The 25,847-nt window shown below is 50.8% G+C and overlaps 1 protein-coding gene across 4 annotated transcripts in view; it reads right to left on the reverse strand.

The window, feature by feature from the left end:
* Nucleotides 1-7,165, reverse strand: part of LOC109433834 (sodium/glucose cotransporter 1-like) — an 87,510-nt gene extending 80,345 nt beyond the window's left edge. For all 4 annotated transcript variants that reach the window (XM_074321429.2, XM_074321433.2, XM_019710356.3 and 1 more), the window contains exon 1: nucleotides 6,223-7,165. The gene's annotated coding sequence lies outside the window, so the exon portion shown is untranslated. The remainder of the gene's footprint in view (nucleotides 1-6,222) is intronic.
* Nucleotides 7,166-25,847: the final 18,682 nt, after the last annotated feature.

Raw genomic sequence — 25,847 nt, forward strand, 5'->3', positions numbered from 1 at the left:
AGCTTGAAATCAGCCCTGGTGGGAAGTATTGACCCATGGAAATGAAACTGGCAAATGCTACAAATTAGGGCTCCCCCCACCCCCCAGGTTGCTTGTTCAACATTTACCAGCACACCATTGGGTGTAGTGACCATTCAGTGACACCAAACTGAGGCTCTCGGAGTTTACTGAATTAGTGGCAGAACTGGAAAAGAATTCTACTGTGTGTGAAGCACCGTGTGAACAAACCCTTCTCTGTCCAATCTGAAGAGGGAGACCCTACGTGTCATTGCTGTGGAGTCTTCCCTGGCGTCTGACACACACGTGGGCTTTGCCTGCATTATTTGAGAGCTACAAGGGAGATTGTAGTAACAGCGTGGGGGTGGGGAATGGAAAAGCCTGACAATATCAAGTGCTGCAAAGACTTAAGGAAATAGGACCCTCACACTGCTGGTGGGGGTGGGGTGTAAATTAGCACAGCCAGGGAGCCGGAAACTGCGAATGTGCCTGCCTTCTGGCTCAGGGGTTCCACCTCTGGGTATTATTTGGAATAGCACTATTTGTTAATTGATGCATTATTTGTAGTAGCAAAAAGATGGAAACCTAAATGTCTAGTATATACCATCCCAACACAGTATATACCATATACTAGTATAGTATATACGTATAACTAGGAATATATATATATATATATATATATATATATATATATATATACACACACACACACACACACACACACATATAGTGGTGTGTATACATATACTAGTATATTGGTGTGTGTATGTATAAATGTATATATATCTTGGTCTCCGGTGATACCTGAGACAGATTTTTCCAGCCTACAAGTCACCCAACCTGGAGAACTACTTGCCTCATGTTGCTCTGATCTGTGTGACAATAAAGACCTTATTATTTAAGCTCCCTCAAATGATACATACATGTGTAAAAATATATATCAATATATAAAATATTTTATATATATATGGTGGTACATGTATATGAGGGGCTATTCAACAATTAGGGTGGATGACCTAGATCTCTATATATTATCATGGCCAGATCTCAAGAATGTTGAGTGAAAAAAAATATAGCCAAATGATATGTACAGCATAAATCCATTCCTATAAATTTTAAAACCTGGAAATAAATTCAGATTTCTTATCACAACTTAACCTGACCTATAATTGTCATTGACGTGCACAAATTTATTTCTTTATGGTCTCTCTCCCTGTCTTAAACGTAAGGCAAGGACTTTGTTGTGCTCCCTTCTGTGGCCACTTCCGTTTCCACACTGTTCGCGGAAAAGAAGAATTGTACATCCACTTTGGAAAACAGTTTGGCGGTTACTTAAAAAGTTAGGCAGCTAACTACATCTACCATATGATCCAGACATTCCACCCAAGAGATAAGACAACATATGTTTATACAAATACTTTACACAAATGTTTGCCTCGCATGTAATAAGTGATCAATAAATACTTGAATGAATGGTTCAGAAAGGGAAAGATGTAGTCTGAGAGGGAAGGCTGTGTAACACCAGGTGGCCTCAGGCAACACGGGTCTGAATCTGACTGGCAGATCATGTAGCCCCTTGCCAGAAGGTGCGGGAGGCTGGGGCTGGTCTTTTACCTGGATGAGAGGTGGACCTGTTGTGGAATTGGCTGCTGAAGTGAGACTGGACCATCTACACACCAGTCACTGGCTCTTGTGCTCAATAAAAAGGAAAGAAAGCTGGAAAATAAGGGAGGTGCCTTCTTGCCACTATGGCCTTGCAGCATCTCTCCAGCACCCTCTATTGGCAAAGCCTAGCACTGCACCAGCTAGCAAAACAACTTTCCATCTAAGAACACCTGAGGACATGGTGAGGCCAAAAAGGAATATCCACGGAGCCATAGATGGGGGAGTCATACCACTATATTCTCGCTGGCGGCATCCGCCTCTCTGCAATCCACTCTTGCTGGCTCAGCCACCATCTTCTTGCTAGCCCCCATTTTTCTGCTAGCGTAGCCACAGCAGTTATATTAGTGGCCAATGGCTCACTGGTTACAGCTGACGGCAAACTAGCCACAGCTGATGGCCATCCAATCACAGTTGATGGCCATTTACTACCTGATCCAGCACTTTTCTATGTGAGGCCGAGAGACTGGAAACTGCTCTTTGGGGCTCTGTTCCCACAAACGGAGTCTTCAGTAAGCCAGTTCACTTTTAATTAGGCCAGTTGCTTCTGGACAATGGAGTATATGCTAAGACCAGTTAATTCCACGTTGCACTTCCTTTGCTGTGGAATATGTAAATTCCTTGATTGCCACAATGCTGTGGACAATTCCATGATAGATGGTGGCTAAGGCATTCTAAGGATCCAGGGATGGTGGTGCTGGAAGAAGCATTACAGGGAAGGAAGGCAAATCCATATCCAGAATTTGTACCCCTTCCCGGATGGAAGAGGTGCAATGGAATCAACCTGCCACCAGGTGGCTGGCTGGTCCCCCAGGGAATGGTGCTATACATGGGGCTCCGCGTTGTTCTCTGCTCTTGGCCGATTAGCCACTAGGTGGCAGCAGTATCTGGGTCAGCCTGGTAAGCGGGAGGTGGTGTCCACCAGTTCACGCCCTGCACCCCTGCCTTCCGCCGTGGCGCTTTTTTTCACGAGCCCAGTGGGCAAACACTAGCATGGTTGAGAATGAGGGCCATTGACATTAGGGAGTGTGTCATTTTGTCCACCTGATGATGGAGGTCTCCTCGCAGAGTGTTCATCTGTCATTTGGTGAGATGAGATGTGAATATCTTTACACAGAGTCCATTCCAAGATCATTGATCCTCCTGAGTCCCTGACTGTCTCAGTCAGATAACAAAACACCATAGACTGGGTGGGTTAAACTGCAGACATTTATTTCTCATAGTTCTGGAGGCTGGGAAGTCCTAGATCAAGGTGCTGGCAGATGCAGTTCCTGGTGAGGGTCACATTCCTGGCTTGCAAATGGCTGCCTTCTCACTGTGTGCTAGTACGGACTTTCCTCTGTGCGTGGAGATGGAGATGGACATGGACATGGAGATGGAGATGGATAGATAGATTTCTCTCTTGTCTTCCCTGACCTCCCAAAGGCCCCATCTCCAAATACCACCATAATGGTGGGGAGGGCTTAAACATAGGAATTTTGGGAGGATACAAACAGCCCATAATACTGACCATCTAGCCCAATCACTGGTAACTCCTATGAACCAGTGTAGATCCATACTTCTTGCCATTGCTCAATCCAGGTCAAGCAGATCTGAAACGTACCCCTCAGTCTTCTGTCCCTGGGAGAGGTGTCCTTCACTGCCATCCTTCAGGGTCACCCCTGAGTGAGGCTGTAGTGCTGCAGCTAGCCACCGCCAGGTGGTCCCAGCATATTGTGCAAACCCATGAGGAAACCAGGCTCAAGACCTCCCTCTCTATGTCATGTGCAGGCATGAGACTCTGCTCTAACAGAGCCATTTTGCCTTCTTGAGGGGAAGCCAGCCAATGTGCAAACCAGAGCATGGCAGGGAGAATCCTAGAGAAACAGGGCCAGGGCCTCTGGGTTTCAGGTGGCCCTGAGTGTCCCATGTCTAGATTTCCAATTCCATGAGCCAATAATTCCTTCCTTCTTTGAGGCCTTTTTTTTTTTTTCTTTTTTTTTTTTCCGGTGTGTCTCACAGGATCACTGACTGACATTAAGCAGAGGTCTGCACACATGCTCTGGAAACATGGAGAGGTGCCCAGCACTTCTGCTCCCACCTCAGAGAATGAAGGAAAAGGCCAAGAATTTCCACCATACTAAGGCAATCAAACTATTGAAAATATAAGGGGCACAGACATGACTCTTGCACACAATGTAAATGCTTGGTACACATTTCACAAATGAATGTTTCATAATTCTTTATGAAATTTGGAGAAGAGCTCCCTTTCTGGGAATGGTGGGCGAGGTGATTCAGTTGAGTTAAAAGTAACTGAAAAGATACTATGGATGGGAAAAGACACTATGAAGTTCCTATCCCAAAGAAAGCTGGTGTAGGTAGTTATATTGATATCAGATTTAAAATTTTTAAGGTCAAGAAGCATTACCTGAAGCAACCTGAAGCCAATAACAGCAGATTGGAAGACTTCACTGACTTGACCTCAAGCACTTACATCTAGAACATGCATCCAGAGTTACAATATGTATATTCCTTTCAAGCAGAAAAGGAGCATTGACAAAATTGACCATATACTGGGTCATAAAGCAAACAAATTTCAAATCACTGAAACCATTCTGCATATATTCTATAAGCAAAATACTAGAAATCACTGACAAACTAGAAATCAACAACTAGACATCCTCAGATGTTTGGAAATAAAGAAATCTGCTCCCAACAGTTTAGAGAAGTACTCAAATTGGAAATTAGATAACAGTTTTTACTGAACAATGATGAAATCACTACATAAAACCCTTGTGGAATACAGCTAGTGTAGTACATAGAGGGAAATCGGTAACATTAAAGTCTATATAGAAGTTTCACAAGGAATGAAAAGACTGAAAATTAGTGAACTAAGCATATATCTCAGAAAGTTAAAAAAGAAAATTATCTTAAAGAAAAATAGAATGAAGGAAATAAGAAAGAGAAGAACAAATACTAAAGAAATAGATACCAAAAAGTGGGGATGACAAAGCAAGAAAACAGAGCGTTGTTTCCTTTACGATATGATTGAAATTAAAAAACAGTTTGGTGAATTTATCAACAACAAAAGAAAGAAGGCAAAAATCACACATATCAGGAATGCAAAGAGGGACATTTTTACAGACATGAAATACCTAAAATGGATAATCAGAGTCTATTATAATAGCATTATGTCAATCATTTGAGATGAAATGAGGACATTCCTAGAAAACGCTAATCAAACACATATATTTGACTCAAGCAAAAACTAAATCTCAATTCTTCTAAAGGAATTGAATCTGTAGTCAAAAATACTCTTTGTTACAAAGAAAACTGGCTCTGAGACCTTCACTGGTAAGCAATTCCAACCTTATACAAATCCCTCCAGAGGAAAAACAATTCTTTTCGAGAATAAACAATGTCTACCAGAGGGTAAGGGGGGTGGGGGGTGGGAGATGAGGGTAAGGGGGATCAAATATATGGTGATGGAAGAAGAACTGACTCTGGGTGGTGAACACACAATGGGATTTATAGATGATGTAATACAGAATTGTACACCTGAAATCTATGTAATTTTACTAACAATTGTCACCCCAATAAATTTAAAAAATAAATTAAAAAAATAAACAATGTCTCATTTTTATGAAGCAAACACAACCTCGATTGCAAAACCTGACAAGGGCAGTGAAAGAAGGATTACAGCTCTATCTCACTCAGGAATAGAGATGCAAACGTCTGAACAAAATATCAGCACCCTGAATTCAGCTGTAGTTCAGGATAACACCTAATGGACAAGTCTGGTTCATGCATTCCTAGAATGCAAGTTGGGTCAACATTAGAAAAATCTACGCAATTTGCAACATTAAAAGAGAAAAATCATATCAGAAGATGCAGAAAAAGCAGTGAATAAAATCCAAAAAATTATTTTGAAAAACCCACTTATCGCACAAGGAACACAAGAGAACTTCCTTAATTTGGTGAGAGAATCTTTAAAGAAAACTATAGTAGGTGTCATGTTTCAATTTTTAAATGTTAAAAAACATCCCTTTGTGACAAGGCAAGGATGCGTTCTTCTCTCTATTGTTGCACCTGATACAGAGTACCAGCAGAGGGAGTAAGGCAAGGGGAAGATATGTGTAAGAACTGAGAAGATAACAAAACTGTTATTATTCACCGATGATATTGTTTAAGTATGTGGCAAGTCCCACAGAATGCACAGATAAATTAATGAATCTATAAAAAAAGTATAGCGAATTTACCTGATCCAATTTCCATATAGGAACTTACTACATCTTTATGTATCGCAAAGGAATAGAAACTAAGATTTAAGAAGGGTACAACTTACAATTGCTATTTGGTATATTACAAAATATAGTTAACTAGAAATTAATCTAAAGAGATGTCCAAGCCATGTGTTTATGGGGAAAACTCTACTAACAACTTCACTGAAAATTATTAAAGCCTATTAATGGGAGAGAGGATAGTCATGAATTGAAAGATTCAATGTGGTAAAGATGCCAAATTTCCCCCAAATTAATTAGTAAATTCCCCCGAGAATTGGTTCAAAGTGCAAAATTCCTGTACCTTTTTTAAGGGTGTCAGACGTCGAGTAGCTAATTCGAATTAAGAGAAGCTCAGATCCTTTTGACAGAGAAGAGTGCTCTTTTTCCTGGTCGTCTGGGCAGCTTCAAGGTCAGAATTTTCCCCTCTGTCCTTGAGGACCCAGACGCTGAGTCGCGCTGTTCCCAACTGAGGAGGCGACCTGGAGTTTTCCCCAGCTATGGGCGCACCCCTGGCCCAGCTTCTGCCTGGAGCGTGGGTCCCAGGGAGGGGTTCCTGGGATCTCTGTGTTATATCCAGGAGTCGCCCCGTCGGTCCGCCTCTAACTCCAACAATCCCGTCCAGGCTCCCGGACCCGCCTCACCCTCCTCGGCCGCCAGGGGTCTCTCTCCCCTTGCTAGAAGCGCAGGGTGGGGCTCCAGCGCGCGCCGACCAGAGGAGTGGAGACCCGGACCTCGAGGCGGCAGGTTCAGGGACTTCCAAGTGACGCTACGGAACACTGAAGCTAGGGAGTCCAGGGTCACATGAGACTGAGGCAGAGTGGGGATCAGGGCGGCGGGGCTTAGTGACCGCCGAGTGACGCCCTGTGGGATTTACCTGAGTTCTCAATGCCACGAGGGGATGCGTACTCCTGGGAACTGCAAGATCTGAGCGCCAACAACCCAAGGAAGGGCTGACGTGGGAATGGGACCCTGGCCTGTCTCTGGGATGTAAATTAGTCCCATTGCTCCAGAGAGCAGGCTGCAGCTCACAGGAAACCCGAACATAGACTCCGTGTCCCCCAGTTTCCAGGTCTGGTGTGTACCCTCCAGAAGGGCTGGTGTACGCATAGGGATGTGTAGGGGTTCCCTGGGCCACGTTTGTGGAAGAAAAACCGGAACTGCCCAAATGTCCACCTACCGGGACCACCCAGTACGGTTCTGTCTGTTCCCACACAGCCATGTAGCTCTCTCTATTTGACGTGGTTGGATCCCAGTGATAGAGACGTATTTGTAGGAAGTTAGAAGGAGTGTGGTTGTGGTGGGGTGTCCTTCAGGTACATTTGGAAACTTGGAACAAAATACAAGGTACTCAGCATGGTGTGCAAGGCCCCAGGGACACGCTGGCTTCCTCTCCTGCCTTCCCCCTCTTCCCTGGATCTGGCCACACTGGCCTCTTTGCTGTTCCTGCAACTTGTCAGGCATGTTCCACCCCAGGGCCTTTGCACTTGCTGTACCGGCTGCCAGGAGCACTCATTTCCAAACACCTTCCTGGCTGGTCCCCTAGCTCCATCCAGGGCTGGCTTCTCCTGACCATGCGTCTAAACCAGCAGTCACTTTCTCCCCGCTTTAGCCCGTTCTTTTACTAAAGAACTCATCACATCATGTATTGTAGAATAAAGTGTTATGCTGGCCTCTGTCACCCACTGGAACTTTGCTCCAGGACTTGGTCTCTGAGCACTGCTGTGTCCCCAGGGCCTAAAGCAGTGCTTGTCTTTGAAGCTGCTCAGTAGCTGCATGTGGAATGAAAGGCACTAGGTTTCTTCCAGGGAAGGAGGGCGAGCATAGGACTGGGAGTGGGGGGCAGGGGACAAGGGGAGTCCAGCATGACCAATTGTTTATCTTCTCTGCATAAAAGCATCGGAGCTAGTTGACCCCGGTCAGCATTTGTTGCTTCTGTGTGGTGAGTGTGCGTCTTCTGTGTCAGTGTTTTAGGCATTTTTTGTGTTTCCATAAAACCCAGCCTCCTCCCCTCCCGACACCTCTCATCCAGCATGGAGGTGCTCCACCTCAGGGACGGTCTGGTCTGAAAATTGTTCTTCCCCAAGGTACCTTCTTCCACCCTGGGGGCCATGCACCCTGTGTGTGTTGGAGGTGGGGATACAAGACCCCCCAGCTTCTCTGCCCCAACCTCTCCCCTGGGCAAAGGTCATACCTCTGAGTTGTGGCAGGGACTTGAGAGCTGGAATGAGCTGGAATCTGAGCACCCAGGCCAAGTGGGAGGGGGTGAGAGCACTGGCCCGGGAGTCGAGGCCCAGGGCTCTACCACTTACCTCCTGTGTGACCTTGGCCATGTCATATCCCTCCCTGTGAAAGGGGAGAATGATCTTGTGCAGCCAGGATTTCTGATGAACACTCATGGGGTTATTACTGGTATGTGACCTTTATGAGAAATGACAACAGTGGCCACTAGAGGGCACTGTCAGCTCGAGTGTGCTCCTGTGTGAATGTGACTATGTGTGAGCATGTGTGTGAGCGTGGATGAGTTGTGTGCGCATGCGAGTGTAAATGTGTGTGACTGTGAGGGTGTGAGAGGGTGGAGTGCAGGGACTGTCGGGATATTGGACCAGGAATGCAGTAGAGAACCTGCATGGCCCATGGAAGACAGTGGTGAAGGCAATGACGTCCCTGTCTGGGTGACACCCCTACATGGTACGTGGTGACTGCCTGGCTGGGATCCTGATCACTTGGCCATCCTGCTCCCAGGTCAGCTCCTGACAGGCCGGAGCTGCTCTCCCCAGGTGTGGACCTGAGCCCCTTGGGCTGGGGGAGAGCTCGGGAGTGGGGCCTGGTCTGTCAGAAGGGACCTGGGTTTGTGGGGCGATTGCAGAGTGCAGGGCAGTGGGCTCACTGTGCTCCCTGAGGCCTGAAAGTGGGGGTGGCAGAGGAAGACAGCTTCTCCTCTCAGACATTGTATAGCCCTCACGTTCATTACAAACATTTCCGAGGCCCCTCATGGTCTGTCTGCTCAGGGTGGGGCTGAGACCCACTTACAGGGAGGTCACATGGGGCTCCCTGCTCCCAGCGGGCGCTGCCCCTCAGCCTGGATCTTGGTTGGGGTGCAAGGTGGTTAGTGGAGAGACTGGGAAGCTGGTGTTCAGTCTTGAGTGTGCTTCAGATCTGCAGCCCAGAGGAGGGAAGGAAGGTGCTGGGCCTGCATGAGCCAAGCTGGGCTGGGGCCTGGAGGCCTGGAGACCTGGAGGGGGTAGTGCTGATAATTTGGCCTTGACTATGGACCCTGAGGGCTCCTCAGCTCCGAGTGGCCAATGCTGAATCTTAGGGTGCAGGTCACAGGGCTGGAGCCCAGCCAAGAGGGGGCCCCCTCAGGGTCAACGGCGTGTGAGTACTGTGATGGTGAGAGCACTGGGCCTTGAGTCCCAAATCCTTTGCCGCCTGTGGGCCTCGTTTCTCCTTGGTGAGCTGAGTGGTGGGGCCCAATCTCTAAGGCCCCTTCTAGGCTTCCCCATTGACTCCCCCCTTGCCCCCTCACACCAGCCTCCCTCTGGCTCCTGTAGCAGCCAAGCTTGGCAGGTGGGACCCCTGATGGGCCTGACCACAGGCTCTGAGACTGAGGTCGGGGGTGAGGGTACCAGGCCCTGCTGCTGGAGGTATTGGAGCTGGAGTTCTCCTGACGTATCTCCCACAAAAAGGGCAGCTGCCCCAGGAAGACCCGACTGGGGTCTCTAGCTTCAGAAACTGAGGGGCCAGGCTGTCTGGGGTGGAAAGGACCAAATCTCCTCCCTCGGCTCTGACTGTGGGGACCACCAATAGGGCTTCTTGTGCCCCCCCACAGCCCCACATTTGCAGACCCCCACAGACCCCAGCTCACAGCCTGCATCTCCAGCCCCCGTCTCCTAACACTCACACGTCTGCAGTCCCCCTAGGCAGCCAGAGGCCTAGCTCACAGCCCTGAGCCTTCCTTTCTAAATGGGAGCTGGGGTGAACAGGTAGGGGGAAGGTGGGAGGGGTGCCTGGTGTTGCCAGGGGGACACACAGCGCAACTGTGGTGGGAAGAGGCCTCCAAGGCCTCCCTGAGGAGGGGACTTCTGGAGGGAATTCAGGTCACCTGGTGGTGGGTGCCCTGAGGAGCTGGGAAGAGGCATTGGGGCCCCTCTCTGCCCCAGCCTCAGAGGAGAGCAGGGGTCAGGGTGGGACGGGGAGGGCAGTGTCCTTGGGTACCTCTATGTCCAGCCCATGCCATCCCTCCCTTGGGACCCAGGGGTTCCTCCCAGGCTCTGAGGGGTGTGTAAGGGTGTGATATATTGTCGTGCAGGAGACCCTGCTCACTGCACCATTTGTCGTGTGGGGAGGCCTGCGGGGTCTCAGCTCCCGCTCCCCACATAAGAACACAGGATATGGTGAGGCCAAAAAGGAACACCCAGGGAGCCATAGATGGGGGAGTCATACCACTATATTCTCGCTGGCGGCTGGGTTGGAGAAACAGGAAACAGGAGCCACACAATTCACAACCCTCACTGCGCAGCTTGCTGGCTCAGCCACCATCTTCTTGCTGGCCCCCACTTTTTCTTGCTAGTGTAGCCATAGCAGTTATATTAGTGGCCAATGGCTCACTGGTTACAGCTGACGGCCAACTAGCCACAGCTGATGGCCATGCAATCACAGTTGATGGCCATTTACTACCTGAGCCAGCACCTTTCCACGTGAGGCCGAGAGCCTGGAAACTGCTTTCTGGGGCTCTGCCCCCACATACATGCTTCCCTTTCTGGAAGGTCTGGAAGTTGATCTGTAACATGCTTCCAAAACCTTAGACAGGCACAACCTTTGATCTGTGTGGGGAAGGTCAACCAGAAGTCATTGGTGGGACCCGTGCACAGGGACAGAGGCTGGGTATTGGCTTTGTCCTGTGGGGAACAGTCTTATCTGGACCCAGGACGGTCAGCCTGAGTGTTGTTAGAGCTGCAGGTTCACAGTGTGATGCAGACCCAGGTCACCCACCTGTGTGGGTGTGGGGCTAGTGCAAAGGTAAAATCTTTCTATTATCTATCTGTCAATCTATATCTATCATCTTTCTATTATCTATCTATTTTTCTATCTATTGTCTATCTATCATCTATTTATCCATCTATCATCTGTCTATTTTTCTATCTGTCTATCTACCTATCTTTCATCTATCAGTTGTCTATGTGAAATCTGAGGTCAAGTTTGGCAGGACACACTCCAGATACAACCAGCGCAGATCTATCTGTAGGCTGTGCTGGAAACTTTTCTTCTTTGTACTTTTTTTCTGTTTATTTTTAAAGAATCTTCGTATTTCTTTGTATAATCAGGAAAAAATTAAGCTGTCTCCATTTTTGAAAACAGACAAAGGGCAACAATGAGATGCCCTGGAGAGACCCTCACTCTGGGCTCCAGGCGCGGTCAGCGGGCCTGCTCCGGGGCAGGTCTGCCCAGTGTGGCCGCCGGCCAGGCGCACAGCCGGGCACGGTTCCTCCATCAGCAGTGGGTGGATATCAGAGACGCAGTGTGGAGAGAAATAAAACACACACACTCTGACTCAATCTATGTGAAGTTCAAAAACAGATGAAGCCTTACACTCTCAAGATCCATGTAATACAGAATTGTACACCTGAAATCTATGTAATTTTACTAACAACTGTCACCCCAATAAATTTAAAAAATAAATTAAAACAAAACAAAACAAGACAGATGAAGCCGAAAAATAGTTGGTTCAAGGGCACACACAGAAGACACAGAACTCCAAGGAAAAGCGAAGATGAAGCACTGGGGCCCCGACCACGTTATCAGCCTGGGAGGCTGCTTGATGGGACGTTCACATTCACGAAGAATTCACCACTTTAAAATCCACAATTCGGTCACCCAGTACATTCTACGAGGTTGTGCAACAGTCACACTTTTCTTAGTACTTTTAAAACTTTGTAGACATATTTTATTTATTTATGTAATGGTTGTTAGAGTTTATAATTAAAGTAGGAGATCTATGAAAATATTAACAGTGGTTCTTCTGGGAGACATGTGAGGGTGAGTTTATTTTCCCCCGTTTGTTTTTCTGTACTTTTCACATTGTTTACAGTGAGCAGTTATTGTTTTTAAACCAAAGACCAAGACCAATAAACTATTTTAAGAGGAACTCAGAAAACAAACAAGGTGATTCTCCCTTATGCTGGGCTGACACCTGTGTCCTTGTAGCTAATCTACACCCTGTTGCCTCCACCTGGGCCTGGAGTTTGGGGCCCTGGAGGCACCTGAACCTCTCTGACAAGATGGCCCCTGAAACAGGAGAGAAATCCCTTCCAGGATTGGTAATTATCTTCCCAGATTATCTGCTCCAAGTGCTTTTGGCTCACTCTGTGTTTGATTAAACTCTATTTCCTTTGTTTGGGCCTCTCGGTTAGTTGATTTTTGTTAGCACAAGCTCATGAACTTAGAAATGAAGGTCCCCTGGGAGACAGGGTCGAGATGTTTTGCCACCAGCCACTACCTCTTTCTCCCTCAACTTTAATGTTAAAGATTTCTTGTAACAAGCTTGAAAGATATATTGAAAAGAAAGTTGAAATTCCCCCCCAATCTTACTGCTCGATCCAAACGATGGCCCCTGCTATTTTCTCTCCTCCCAACTCTTGCAGCTTCTTGGTGCACGCTGCTGCTGGGTGGCTGTAATCCTACTCAGGCCCGGAGTTCCAAGGCAGGCCCCTGCTCCTGGGCAGGCAGGGTTTCCCACGGGGCTGAATGCCCATCCTCTGCTGTCCCCTGACCCACTGTGTGCTCTTGGACGGGCCTCCTCGGGTCTCAGTCTCCTAAATGAGCCTGTTGGATTAAAGGAGTGTGGTTAACCCTCGCTGCGTCACGGCCTCTTTCTGCACAAAAGCCTGGACCTCTCCATGAAGCACACTTATACAGACACATCGCAGTTTTGTAACTTCTTGAGTTAGAGATCCTAGAACAACCTCCTGGCCTTCAGGGCACTCGACTAGATAAAGAGGTGAGGTTGGGTCTCTTTTTTGCGACCCCACAAGGCAGACCTTGGATCCATCATGGCACCCCAGCTGGTGCTGTGCTCAGTGCTTTCCAGAATTATCCCCCTGAATCCTCACACAGCCCAAGGCATAGCTGCCACTATCATTACCTCCACATCATAGGGAGGACACAGAGAGGACAGTCACCAGCCCAAGGTCGCACACTTGGAAAGTGGTGGAGCCAGGACTAGAACTCAGGTCTGTCTGGGCTCCAAGCTCAGACTCTTAGCACAAGTCGTGATCCAATCCTAAGGGGAGTCAGCATGACGACCTGCAATGTCCTTCCAACGCTAAGGTGAACCTGAGAAGCGTTCCAGGCGTTCTGAAGCATTTTCATTATATGTGCCCCTCAGAGTCCTTCCTGGCAGTTTGTGAGGTAGGCAGGGCAAGGACCAGCATCCTCTTTGCCTATGAGGGGACAAGGCTTAGAGACATTAAAGAAATGGTCCAAGGTCACACTAGTCAGTATCAGATCTGAGACTAAAACCCAAGTGTTGGGTTCAGTCCCTCTCCACAGAGCTGCCAGACACCCGCATTCTGTGTTTCTCATGATTAGGACCTACCCACCCACCCAACTCTCTGTCCATCCATTCAACCATCCAACTACCCACCCCACCCATGTATGCACCCACCAATCTACCCACTCATCCATTTACCCATCCGTCTATTCACCATCAATCCATCTGTCCATCCATCCGTCCATCTGTCCACTTCTACCCATCCACCCACCCATCCATCAATCATCCAGCTCTCTCTCCATTATTTCACCCACTCACCCAGCTATTCAACTATCCATTCACCCATATGACTACCCACCCACCCACTCATCCCTCAGTCATTCACCCATGCACACGTCTATCCATCCATCCATCTCTTCCTCCTTCCCTCCCTCCCTCCCTTCTTTTCTTCCTTCCCTCATTCAGGCCATTTATTGACAGCCTTGAAGTTACAGGCACTGGGCTGGGGATGAGATGAAAGGCCTACAGACCTGTGAGGGGCTGCATCTCTTGGGGCCTGCAGCTCTTCCTTTGCCAATGAGGGTCCTGGCAGAGGGAGCTGAGGCAGGAAGCAGACAGGCTGGAGACGTGGCTGAGTTTCTGCCATTTTGGGCTCTAGGTCACAGCTCTAGACTCACTGATTTGTATTAAAAACTTGTATTTTTCTGGGGAGAAAGTGTGGAGTGAACAGCTGAGGCATGGTGTCTGTCTACATGTCACTTACAGAACAGAGTTCTGGCAGTGACCTTAAGTGGAGAGTTTCTTTAAACCGAGATTTTGTGAATATAAGAAAAGAAGTGACATATATACAAGTGACTAGATAGCTAACATAAATAGAATTAGAATTAACAAACTAGGTAATATAGAGTGAAATTCCAGTAACAGTTTCTACCCTGTTTCTACCATTCATTGAACCAGATATTCTGTTAAGGGATTTATGTACATTCTCTCATGTTCCCCATAATGGACGTGAGATGTAGCAACTAATATTACCAGCATCAACTAGATCAGAACATGAGGAGAGAGACTGTCAAGGTAAATTTTCACCTACGTGGTAGAGAAGTTTGTCAGCCTAGGTCTTCCCACCTCCACACATCATGCTTGGACCTGCCACATATTCTCCCTGACCAAGGAACTGGTGAAAACTCTCCAAGCCCATCCTGGTCTAGGCCAGATAGTACTTCCCTTCACAACTTCTGCCAGCCCTGGACTGACCTTGTCCCACGCCAATCTGCTTTATTTGTAGGAGGGTTTTTGTTACTGTTTGCAGAAATGGCTTAAACTTTGGTTTGCAATTACTCACGCTTCTGTTTTTAACTGTGTTTAAACGGAGTTGCTTTTTCTCTAGGCCTCTTTGCTAAATGCCTGCTGCTGGGGACTCACCACCCCTGGAATACCTCTTGTTTACGCCATGGCCCAGCAACTTTCTCTCTGCTTCCTGCCTCTGTGGGGCTGGAGCTGTGAGAGAGTTTCATGGATTTGAACAGGATTAAGACTTAGGGATAAGAATCCATAGTGATGTATTATAGAATTGTGTACTTGAAACCTGTATAGTTTTATTAACCAATGTCACCCCAATAAGCTTAATAAAAAAAGAATCCATATTGGTACTGTAGTGACCTCTCTTCACATGCATTTCTCCCATTGTCCCGCTGCCCAAGAGACAGTTCCGTCTTTTTCATCAGCATAAACCCAGACCTTACACCCAGCCTGTCTTGGATGTAGCAGGCAAACAATACGTATTTTTGGATGTTAAATGAATTGGAATAAATATGCTTATGTGAAAAAAAATCCTGCTGTTTTTCATGATTACACAATAAATGCGTAACCATTGTACAAAAATCAGAAAAGTCAAATGTGCAAAATAAAAACCAACATTACCTATAGTTCGACCCCATAGGCAACCCCAGGTAACAGACATGGATAAGGATGTAGATAGGTTATAGCTATAGAGACACACTCTCATATGTCACGTCTTGTCTTGTGACCTCTTTGGGATAACATTATGTTCAAGCCTTTTCAGATATCATTCAACTCTAATACATCATTTTTAGGGGATCATTGATCTTAAATCAGTTCATTGTTTTGCGTTCTGATTATAAAAGTAATACATGTCCTTTGAGAAATCAGGAAACAGAATTATAAAGAAGAAATTAAGCAAATGTCTGCTCTCACTACTGTCAGGGTGGATCTTTCCAGACTTTTCTCTGCATACAGTTGAGTCCTTTTCACAAAGATGGGCTCTGGCGAGACCTTCTATTGTCACCTGCCTGATTCCCACTGTCCCCCACCGTGGAATCCATCCATGGCCTGTCTCCAAGGCCGTTTGGGGCTGAGGACATCAGGCCATCTGTAACGTATTGCTGTTAGAGATGCACTGCAGGGAGCACGTTGTCATCTCCATGCACTGGCCCTGAGATGTCTTCATGACGAATTCCTACCAGCAGGACCGCTGGGGTCAAAGGAGAGTGCCTTCCCAGGCTGTGGACATGGAGGAAATTCCCTTCTGAAAGGCTGGACTGAGTCTCCCTGGGCCCCCTGGAATCACGGGGTCTTGGAAAGTCGGGATGCCTGTGCTCACCTGCTGGCCCACTCACCCACTCTTTCTGCTGTAGGAAGGGCCTAGGCTGGGGCTCCAGAGCCCGGCCCCTCCCTCTGGTGCCCACTCACTCTGTGACCCAGGCCATCCCCTCGCTGAAACCCTGCTGACAGAGGGCCACCACTGGCAGTTCTGAGACCCCTTGAAGTCAGGCCCTTGAGGATTCTAGGACTCAGGATGGAACGCAGGGAGGATGTGGGGAGGCAGCCAGGGGGCAGCACCAGGCCCAAGCCAGGGCTGGGAGGGGTCCATGGGCGGGGGCCATGGGTGGGGATTGGGCTCTGTTACCCCCACCTGTGAGCTGCACAAACATCCGGCTGCAGCTCTGAAACTGCCCAGTCTGATTCCTGGGCCACACCTGGCCCTGTTTGTCACTGGTCCCACGCCCTGCTGGCCATGGGCTCAGTTTCTCTTCCCCTTATTTCTCCCCTTTTGCCACCCTGAGTTCTGGTTTCAGCCAACGCTGGGTTAACTTTAGCCTGGGGATTCCCAGAGGTGGCCAGCTGTAGGCAAGGCTAGCTAACACTCCACTACCCCCCTTTTTGCCCCCACCCCCCACCTGCTCCCACCTCCAGGCCCAGGGCATTCCTGCCCAAGCCCTTCATTCAGGAACTCCACAGTTTTCCTACAATTTCTGGGCCTCAGGGCCCCTCACCCAGCTGTCCTTCAGCAGAGAGGAAGGCTGGGGCCCAGAGAGGGAAAGGAATTTGCTCAGGGTCACATAACATGTCAGAGGCAGTCCCTTGCAAAGGCTCAGGAAATGACAGCAATGGCTGGGGTTTAGTAAGGGTCACCATGGGCCAGCCACATCACAGGCATCTTCTTTAATCCCCAAGCCCACCCTGTGGGGGAGGAAAAGAGGGCCCACAGAGCAGAGCGGAAGCAAATCTTCCAAGGTCAAGGGCTGGGAAGGGCTGCGTATGGATAGGGAACTCTCCCAGTCTGACTGTGGGGTCTGGGTTCCCACCATAGAGTCTCCCCAAGGCCCTTTGCCAGCCAGTCCTCCCTCCTCCCAGCCATAGGGTGAAGGGGTGGCCACTGGGTCCACATTCAGGCCTCCTCTTTGCACCCCCGAAATGGAGTCAGGGCTGGGGGATGAATGGGAGAGGTCACCCCATGTGAGCACATCTGGCGTCTGGCAGAAGGCAGTACTCCTCACAGACCACCCCAGTGTAAGCCCAGGCAGGTCCCATCCTCTGCTGGCCTCAATTTCCACATCCATCAGATGGGAAGCCCTAGGCTGACTCTGTCTTGCTCTTCGGGATGTTAAGCATTTTGAGCCTCAGTTTTCCTACCTGTGAAATGGGACCGTGATCCTGGCTGTCAGCTCACAGAAGCTGTGAGTGGCTTAGCCAGATAACTCATCTCCTGTGTTTTACAGATGGTACAGGGACAATAGGCCACTCAGTAGTGTCTCAGGGTACAGCAGCTTTTGGAATCACACATCTGGTCAGTGCTGAGGCCTCCAGGGCCTCTATCCCTGGCCTTGCCCCTTCTGAGTCCCATCACTGCACCCGTGACCCACCTCACCCCTTCCTGTGTCACAGACTTCCCATCTACCCTGGAGAACTCCTGTGTATTCCCAGGGCCCCACCCTGGGCCTGCTTCCCAGTATCCTCTGCACATCCCCTCTCTGCCCGGCGTTGCTGTCTATGTCTGGTTCTCCATCCTCTGCAGGGCAGGGCCTGGCCATGTGGCATAGAATGCAAGGGCTTTCTGCGTGGTGAGCAGGGTGTTGGGCCAGGCAGCATGGGAGACAGGAGTCTGGGACTAGTGAGGGGGAGAGGCCAGGGGTCTTCACCGCAGGCTTCTGTGCATCAGCTGAGGGGCACTGTGGTCGCCCTTTCTGTGCTTTTGCTCACACTGACCCCCCAGGATGCCCTTTTCCCCTCTGTCCCGCAGCCCTAGGGGCCCAGCTCCCAGGCCCTCTTTCGAGTGGCTCAAGTTGCTGCGGCCCCCAGATCACATTTGCTGACTGCCCAGCACCCCAGGGTTGCTCACTCCTTGTCTTTCCCACTGATGTTTGTGGTAGGAGGGTCTCGTCTGTGCCCTGCGCTCTGGGTTGGGAACAGCGGAGTCTCCCTGACCTGGCTTCACCTCCAGGACATGACCTGGGCTGGCACATGTGGTACCTGTCACAGGGGAGGTGAGGGGCAGTGGGAGTGATCAGCGGTTGATGATGAGCAGATTGATCATGGCTTGGGGGAGGGCCATATGCCCCACGGCTCTTGGGTGGGGGCACTTACCCATCAGACACTGCACATCTCATGTGTCAGGTGACATGGTGTAATGGCCATGGCCAGCAGGCCTGGCTCCTGGCTTCCTTGGGCTGGGGAAGATATTAGCAGTGTCCCCTGAGAATGAGCTAGTGAAGTCCCACTGCTAGAAGGGCTTTGTCATCTTTGTGGGTGAACCCAGGAAACTACGGCTGGGTCCTTGGTCCCCATCTCCATTCCCATCAGACCTTTGAATGTCATGAATGGGAGTGGGTGGACGGGCAGCCTCTCTGATTAGAGAAGGACAGGGAGGCGAGGTGATAAGGGGAAGGTCAGCCTAAAGGGTGCATCAGAGAGGCCTATAATGTGGGTGCTTGGAGAGTCTGGTGACCACTGGACAGGGGGCCTCAAGCATCACCACCCTGATGCATCCGGCACACCTTCGCTTCCCTGCCTTTGCCCTCAGCATCTAGACCCAGCCTAAGGCAGACTGGGCAGGGAACAGGGACCCTAGGGCCTGATGCCCCCTCCTCTCATGGTGAAGCAAGCACATTCCAGGCCTCACTTTGACCTTGGCTTGGCCAGTCCTGCCTTGCTTGGGAAATGACAGCTGAGAACCCCACACGGACCAGGTCCCCAGCCTGGGAGACTTTGTGGATGGATGGATGGATGAAAGTACGGATGATGGATGAATGGACAGGTGCATGAACAGAAGTACAAATACATGTACGGACAGATGGGCAAGTGACTGACCGATCTTAGGGCCTGTCTGCTGGGGGAGAACCCTGTGAGGTCTTGTGGGGGACAGCTGAACTTCTGGGTTCTTCATTATTACCCCAGAGCCCAGGCTCCCAGGGCAGTGATTGTGAGGGCCCACATTTCTCTCTCCCTTCCCATACTTGGCCCAGACCCCCTGAAGAGCCCCAGGCCTGGGGGCAGCAGGTGAGGTGTGACCCACAGTGTCCCACATCCAGCCACACTGTGAGCTTGGAGTGTTTGATTGTGTCCCATGGTCAGTTGCAGCTCTGTGCCTGGCATTTACAAAAGTTCCAGGGGAGGGGATATGACCTGAACAAACATGAGGTTCTGGGATAGAATTGACTATGATCTCGAGATGCTGCCAGGCTCAGGCCTGGGCACAAGTGCTCGGTGGCCTTGGTGCTGGGATGCGGGCCCTTCTCCAGCTGGGGTGGTGGAAGCTTCCAGAGCTGGAGCCCCCGACTCCACCCCTACCCTGGGGAGAAGGCACCTGCTGCCAGGGCTGGGGCTAGTCGGGGTTTCCTGGCTATTTCGGGCATCATGGACTCTTGGTTTCGCCAGGCCAGCTGCACTGGGGTGAGGGTGAGATGCCTGCGGGAGCCCAACTGTGCTGGCCTGAGGCCGGCTGGTGGGGAGCAGCCCAGCGATAACGGAAACAACAGTTAACCACAGAAACAATCAAAACGTCCATTTTCCATCTGATCATCCTTCCCTCCAAGGAGTGAGGTTCCATTATTATGAACCCAGCTGTACAGAAGGGAAACTGAGGCCCTAAGCCACCAACCCTAGCTGCAGGCACCTGGCCTCAAGTCAGGGCTCCACCTGGCCCTTGGCCGCTTCCAGCTTCTTGGACGTCACCCCTTGTGAGACCCCTGCTGAACGCTCCCTGGCCCCCCCCACTTTATTTTCTCCACGGCATGGACACCATTCACTATCTATTGGGCTGATTTCCCGTTTTCCCCAAACGTCAGCGCTCTGAGCAGTGCTGAGGCTGTGTTGCCCACCACTGTGTCTCGCACATAGTAGGTGCTCAAAAAAGAGATGCTAAATGGGTGGCTTTGCTCTGGGCAGTGTCTACACCGGAGCGTCATCCACACTGGGCCATAGTGCACACTAGGGCAGAGCCGAAGGCCCTTTCTGACCCAGGATACCTGAGAACAGGGCTCACCTGGCTGGTCTGGGGTCCCACCTTCTCCAGCCTGCTCTGCCCAGGCCCCCTTCCCTCGGAATGCCGCTTTCAGCCACCCAGCCCTTGAAGCCTTACCGTCCTCTGCTGGGAACCAGGCCAGGTCTGACCGCAGCTTCTTCTCTACTCCCAGGACTGTCAGGAGACTCTGACATTTCCCCGCATGGTCTGGGCACCGGGTGGGCAGGGACTGCCCATCCTACTGAGGGCTCATGGGTGGTCCAGGCTCCAGAGCCCAGTGTAACCCTAGGCACAGTGGACACTCAGTGGACATCAGCTCTGACCTGAGACGTCCCCAGGCCAGATGCTAAGGAGCAGGAGGGCCCTGGGCTATTGATATGACCACATGAAAAAGAGAGTGTCACCACAAAGCGGTGGCTTGTGTGGACACAGGAGCATGGCAGGTACCCTGGTGGGTCATGCTGACCATCAGCTACTCTGTCCCCAGAGTGGACATGGAGGCGTCTGATGACCCCAGCTCTGTGATGCTGGCAACAGAAGTGACCCAGCCTTCCCTTGGTCCCTGTTCTGGCTGCTCTGAGACATTTTCCCCGATTTCTGCCAGTTTCCCCAGGGATAAGGGCTGCCCAGTGGACTGGTCCTTTGCTGGTCCCTGCATATACTGCATTGTCCTTGGGTGGGAAATGGTGTCAGGGTCACATATGGGCCTTTCATGGTATGAGCTCACAGCCAGGGGCCCCAGGCAGGGTCTGCAGAGACCTGGAATCCCACGATGACTGCCTGGGTGTGACACCTGGTGAGGCTGCTGGTGCCTCGGTCAAGGTCAGACCCACAGAGCACTAGATGGAGCTGCACAGTGTCTAGCACAGCTGACCACCGGGCCTTGGCTCCCCTTCCATTTTAACCCATTACAAGGAGCATCATTTAGTCCCTCAGTTGTTACTCTGAGCTTGGACAACCGAAATTTATTGTCCAAACTGGGCATTTCTGGGAGTGGCAGAGGCACTATTAATAATTATGCCAGAACACAGGCAGGAACTGGGAATGTCTGGGGAAATCTAGGACCAGGTTACCCCAAAAAGTGTACCCTGGGCACGTGTGCTCTGAGGGAGGCCATCACTGTGGATTCCTGGCCCAACAGGATTAGATTTGCTTTGTCCTAAGTGACCAACTTGCTTTTTATAAAACTGCTCCAAAGACTGGCCCTGCCTAACCCCACTTAGCATCACATTGCTGTGTTTGTGTCCCCAAGTCCTGACGACAATTCCTCAAGGTGAATGTATAGGACAGAAGTTCCCCCAGATCAGCCCAGAGGGACTGAGTCCTCACACTCACTTGAGTCCTTGTGAACACTCCTGCAAAGAGGTGCCTCTTGGGGCCTTTGCAGAGCAGTGTTTTGGGGGAGACCCAGGTGCCAGGCCCCATGGATGCTGGTTTGGGATGCTTCTGTGTGTGCAGCCAGGGCTCAGGGCAACCAGGCCCTATTCCTCCCACACTTTCTGCTGGGAGGAGGTTGATATGAGATCTGGCCTTGGATAAGCTGTGGGGAGGGGAGGGCACAACCTGGCCAGGGGTGACAGAGACTCTAAGAAGAGGCTGATACGTGGGGAAGAAGGGGGCAAACGAGAGCCCACTCTGAGATATGTGATTGTCATTGCACAGTGTCATGTGTCACTAAACCAACGGGCATTGCAGTGGACAGTTGACTGTTTTGTAGCACCCCTGGAAGCTGTATTTTCAAGGTGGCTGGAAACCTGGGTTTGGACCTTTGTGCTGGGAAGTGAGCATACCTAGGCCTCGTGTGTGTTTCCTGGTGAGTGTGTCTCCATGAGACACAATCTAGGGGCAAAATCCCCTTCTCACCACTGCTGGGCTCAGTGACTACTGTGCTGTCTGGGTGACACTCGCTCAGTGCCTTTGCAGGTCTCACAGGGGACCAGGCAGATGGGAAATTCACTCAGCTCTGATCAGTAGAAGCTGCCAGGCCTCCCATAGGTCCCCATCAGTCCTTTCTCCCTTCCGCCCCACCCCTGAGCCATGAACAGTCACTTCTCTTCCCCTCCCCTCCCCCAGGGCCCTGCACAGTCACCTCTTCTTTCTTACCCTCCCCCAGGGCCCTGAATAGTCACCTCCCTTCCCCTCCCCCAGGGCCCCTCTGCCAGAGACTATTCTGGGCTCTGTTTTTTTGGTTGGCTGTGAAGGAAGCCACAGTCCTCCTCCCCCATCTGACTGAATGCCTCCTCAGCCTTGGCCACCAGCAGGAAGGAGGCCCCAGAGGGAGGGGGCTGCTCAGATTGCACAGAGAGGCAGGGCAAGGCCAAGGCAAGCCCTACTCCCTGGCCCTGCCACTCTTCTCTATTCATGAAGGGTTTGCCCAGCAGAGACTCACCCAGTGTCCTGGGGCCATCACTTCCATGGGCTGCCCTGGCTCCGAGCTGGACAGGGCAGCCCCAGCGCAACCCTCATGGTCAGTGTCCCTTCTGTGAAATGGGTGATGGTAGCCATAACAAAGACTTTGAGGGTCCATGAGGGACTGTGACATGCCCGGAGAGGTGCCCGGTGATGGCAGCTGCAAGTGTCTGCCACATGGAGCTATGGGCATCCACAGATGTTTCTGTGGATGAAACTTGTCCTATGTGTGCGGGGAGATGCTCATGCTGCATCAGAACTCCCTGAGCTGGGGGCTGACCCCAAGGGCTTGAGGACAGGGGTGAGGCTCAACAGTGGTCTCCAGGTCTGCTCCCTACAGTGCATGAGCTCATTAGGGCAGGTCATCCTCATCTCTTTGTACCCACAGCCATGCTCACTGAGGGCTGCTGAATGAATGAGTGAATGAATGAATGACATGTCACGCAAGATTGAGGAGCTGTGGAAAGAGACGGGGGGTGGGACAAGTCAGCCAGCAACTCACCAGGTGACCTGGGACAGCTCCCCATATCAGAACCTCAATATTCTCATCTGTGAAATGGGGACACAACACCTGCTCCTTCTCTGCTATGTGGACTCACAGAGTCCATGGCTCCCCTCTTGCCTGCCTCTTGCCCCTACTGAGTCAATAGAGATTGAGGAACCTAGGTTCCCGCACCCCACAGAGCCTTAAGGATGCCTCAGATATCCATGTACTCAGCACATTCTCCCGCTCCGGCCCAGGCACAGCCTCCTCAGGAGTGGGGGTGACCATAGGTCAGAGGCTCTGAGTGCCCACAGTCTGTGTGGCCCTGAGCATCTGTGGGACATAGTCGGCATGGCCTTCTTAGTCTGGCATCCAGGAAGGTAGGGTGGCCTTTGGTTGACCTTGGGTCAGGAGACCCGGTGCCCACCATTTGTATAACACCGATCACTTGTGGGACACAGGCAGGCTACCTCAGCTCCCAGAACCTCTGTCTCCTCATCTGTAAGGTATGGGGGTGTTAGCACCCACCTCCCAGGTGGCCTGGGGATCACAGCAGGTGAAGCATGTCAAACATCAGTGCAGAACTTCCTTCAAGCAGCACTTGGCCAGGTTCAGTATCTTCGTGGCAGGTGAGATAACATCAGAGCAGAGCTGGGAGCAATCCCATTACTGGGCAGAGCAGGGAACAATCTCAACTGGGGATAATCCCACAAGGGGCAGAGCTCGGGGCAATTCCATAGTTGAGCAGAGCTGGGGACAACATCACAGTTGAGCAGAGCTGAAGACAAACCCACAACAGTGCAGAACTGGGGACAATCCCACAATTGGGAAGAGCAGGGGACAATCCCACAACTGGGCAGAACTGGGGACAGTGTCACAGTTGGGCAGAGCTGGGGACAATCCCTTCACTGAGCAGAACTGGAGACAAACCCACAGTTGGATAGAACTGGGGAAAATCCCACAAGTGGGAAGAGCTGGGGAAAATTCCATACTGGTAGAACTGTGAACGATCCCACCAATGGCAGAGTTGGGGGCAATGCTACAATGGAACAGAGCTGAAGAGAAAACCACAATTGGACAGAGCTGGGGACAATCCCACAAGTGGGCAGTAGCCATCGAGGGGCTCAGCAATTCCTCGCCCAGCACCCAGTTGATGCTCTGAGGGACCGAGGGAGGTGCAACCCCTGCCCTCAGGCACCTACCATCCTGAGCCCCGTCTGCAGCCCTGGTTGTCAAGCCCAAGACAAGGCTGGGAGACTGGGTGGTAAAGAAATAGGGAGCCCCTTTTAGATCCAGCCAGTTTATGATCTTACATAGACAGAGAAGTAGAGAGCAGCCGACGTGCTGGCTGGCTCCCTTTGTCCCTGAAGGCAACAACAGAACCAACAGATCAGGGAGGACAGAGGATAGAAAAACAGACCCAGGAGAATGGTTTGAGGGGCTGAGGAGTTTCAAGATGGAGAGGATGGTGCATGGTGCTCAAGTTCAGCCAGAGGTCGACAATGGGGAAGATAGTGAGGGGACTGTTAGATTTGGCCATTTGAAGGCCATTGATTCCTTAGCAAGTATAGGGGAGAGATGAGGTAATGGCAAGAAAGGAGGGGACATGGAGTACCCCAGAGATGTGTTGCAAGGGGCAGGAGCGAGGTAGGTGCAACTGGAGAGAAGAAGGTGGCATCCAAGATGGGTTCTGGGTAGGGAGATAGAGTGGGCTTATGGCCACAGGGACAGGAGAGGGTGATAGGACAATGGGTTGGCCCAGATGGACCGTGCTCAAGGGTTGGGACCTAGGGGGTGCCGGGAGGGGCAGCCTGAGCAAACCAGATGGTTTACCCTGGAGTGACCAAGTGCCTTGGAAGCAACTGGAGCTGCCTGCCAACTGAGGGGTGTCAGAGGTCAGAGACCCTGCTGGCGTGTCCTGTGTCCCAGGTTTAGAGTGTCTTCTCCACACAGTCCCTTAGAGGGTTGTTCACATACGTAGTTGTCCCATTGTTTTCTTATGGGGAATAAAATCTTCAAGAGTTTGTCAGGATGAGCCATCCCCGAGTCCAGGCATTTCATGACTTGCAGGTTACTTCTTTCCCGTAAGAGCATGTCTGTGGTCTTATGACGGCCATCGCGCGGAACACTGGTCCTACACATGGACATGTTGAGGTCTGAATGCTGGTACTGGGACTGAGAAACTATCCTCTCATCGAGAGGTAATGGGGGCCCTGAGGTAACCCTGACCACTGGCCAGGGTGTCTGGGGTGGGCCCTCCATGACTGCCACAGTGGGACCAGGCAGGGCCAGGACTGGGCACGCTCAGCACATGGAAACTGCTGCTCATTGGTGGTGGTGGCCTGGGACCTGGATGGGGCCAGTTATTGCTCCAGCCCCAGCATCAGTCTTTGCTCCCAGGGGTCTGAGGTGAAGGGGACTCCAGTGTAGTGCAATAACAGTGATATCAGGGAAATGGGGTGTCTCTGAGATCTCATTGAGGGTCTGGGGGCAAGAGAGGTTTTGAGAGGTGGATTCGAGAGGTAAAGTGCCCCCACACAATGACAGCCTGTACTGTGTGTGCCTCCGGGTGGCTCTCCTTTGTAGGGTGTCTGTCCATCTTGGGGTGTGAGGATCTCAGAAGTCAGGTTTCCTCGGCTGAGGCTTCTGTGCACCTTTTCCTGGGGCTTTGGTGACATCTCAGGGGCAGCAGATGTGATCCTGGAGGAAATGGGAGCCTGGGGGTTTCTTGTTAGGAAGGGCAGGAATGGAAGTAGACTTGGGATTAGGGGTCAGGAGCAGGAA

Source organism: Rhinolophus sinicus, chromosome 9 (genome assembly GCF_057876585.1).
Source record: "Rhinolophus sinicus isolate RSI-liver-muscle chromosome 9, RSI-T2T, whole genome shotgun sequence".
Classification (NCBI taxonomy): domain Eukaryota; kingdom Metazoa; phylum Chordata; class Mammalia; order Chiroptera; family Rhinolophidae; genus Rhinolophus; species Rhinolophus sinicus.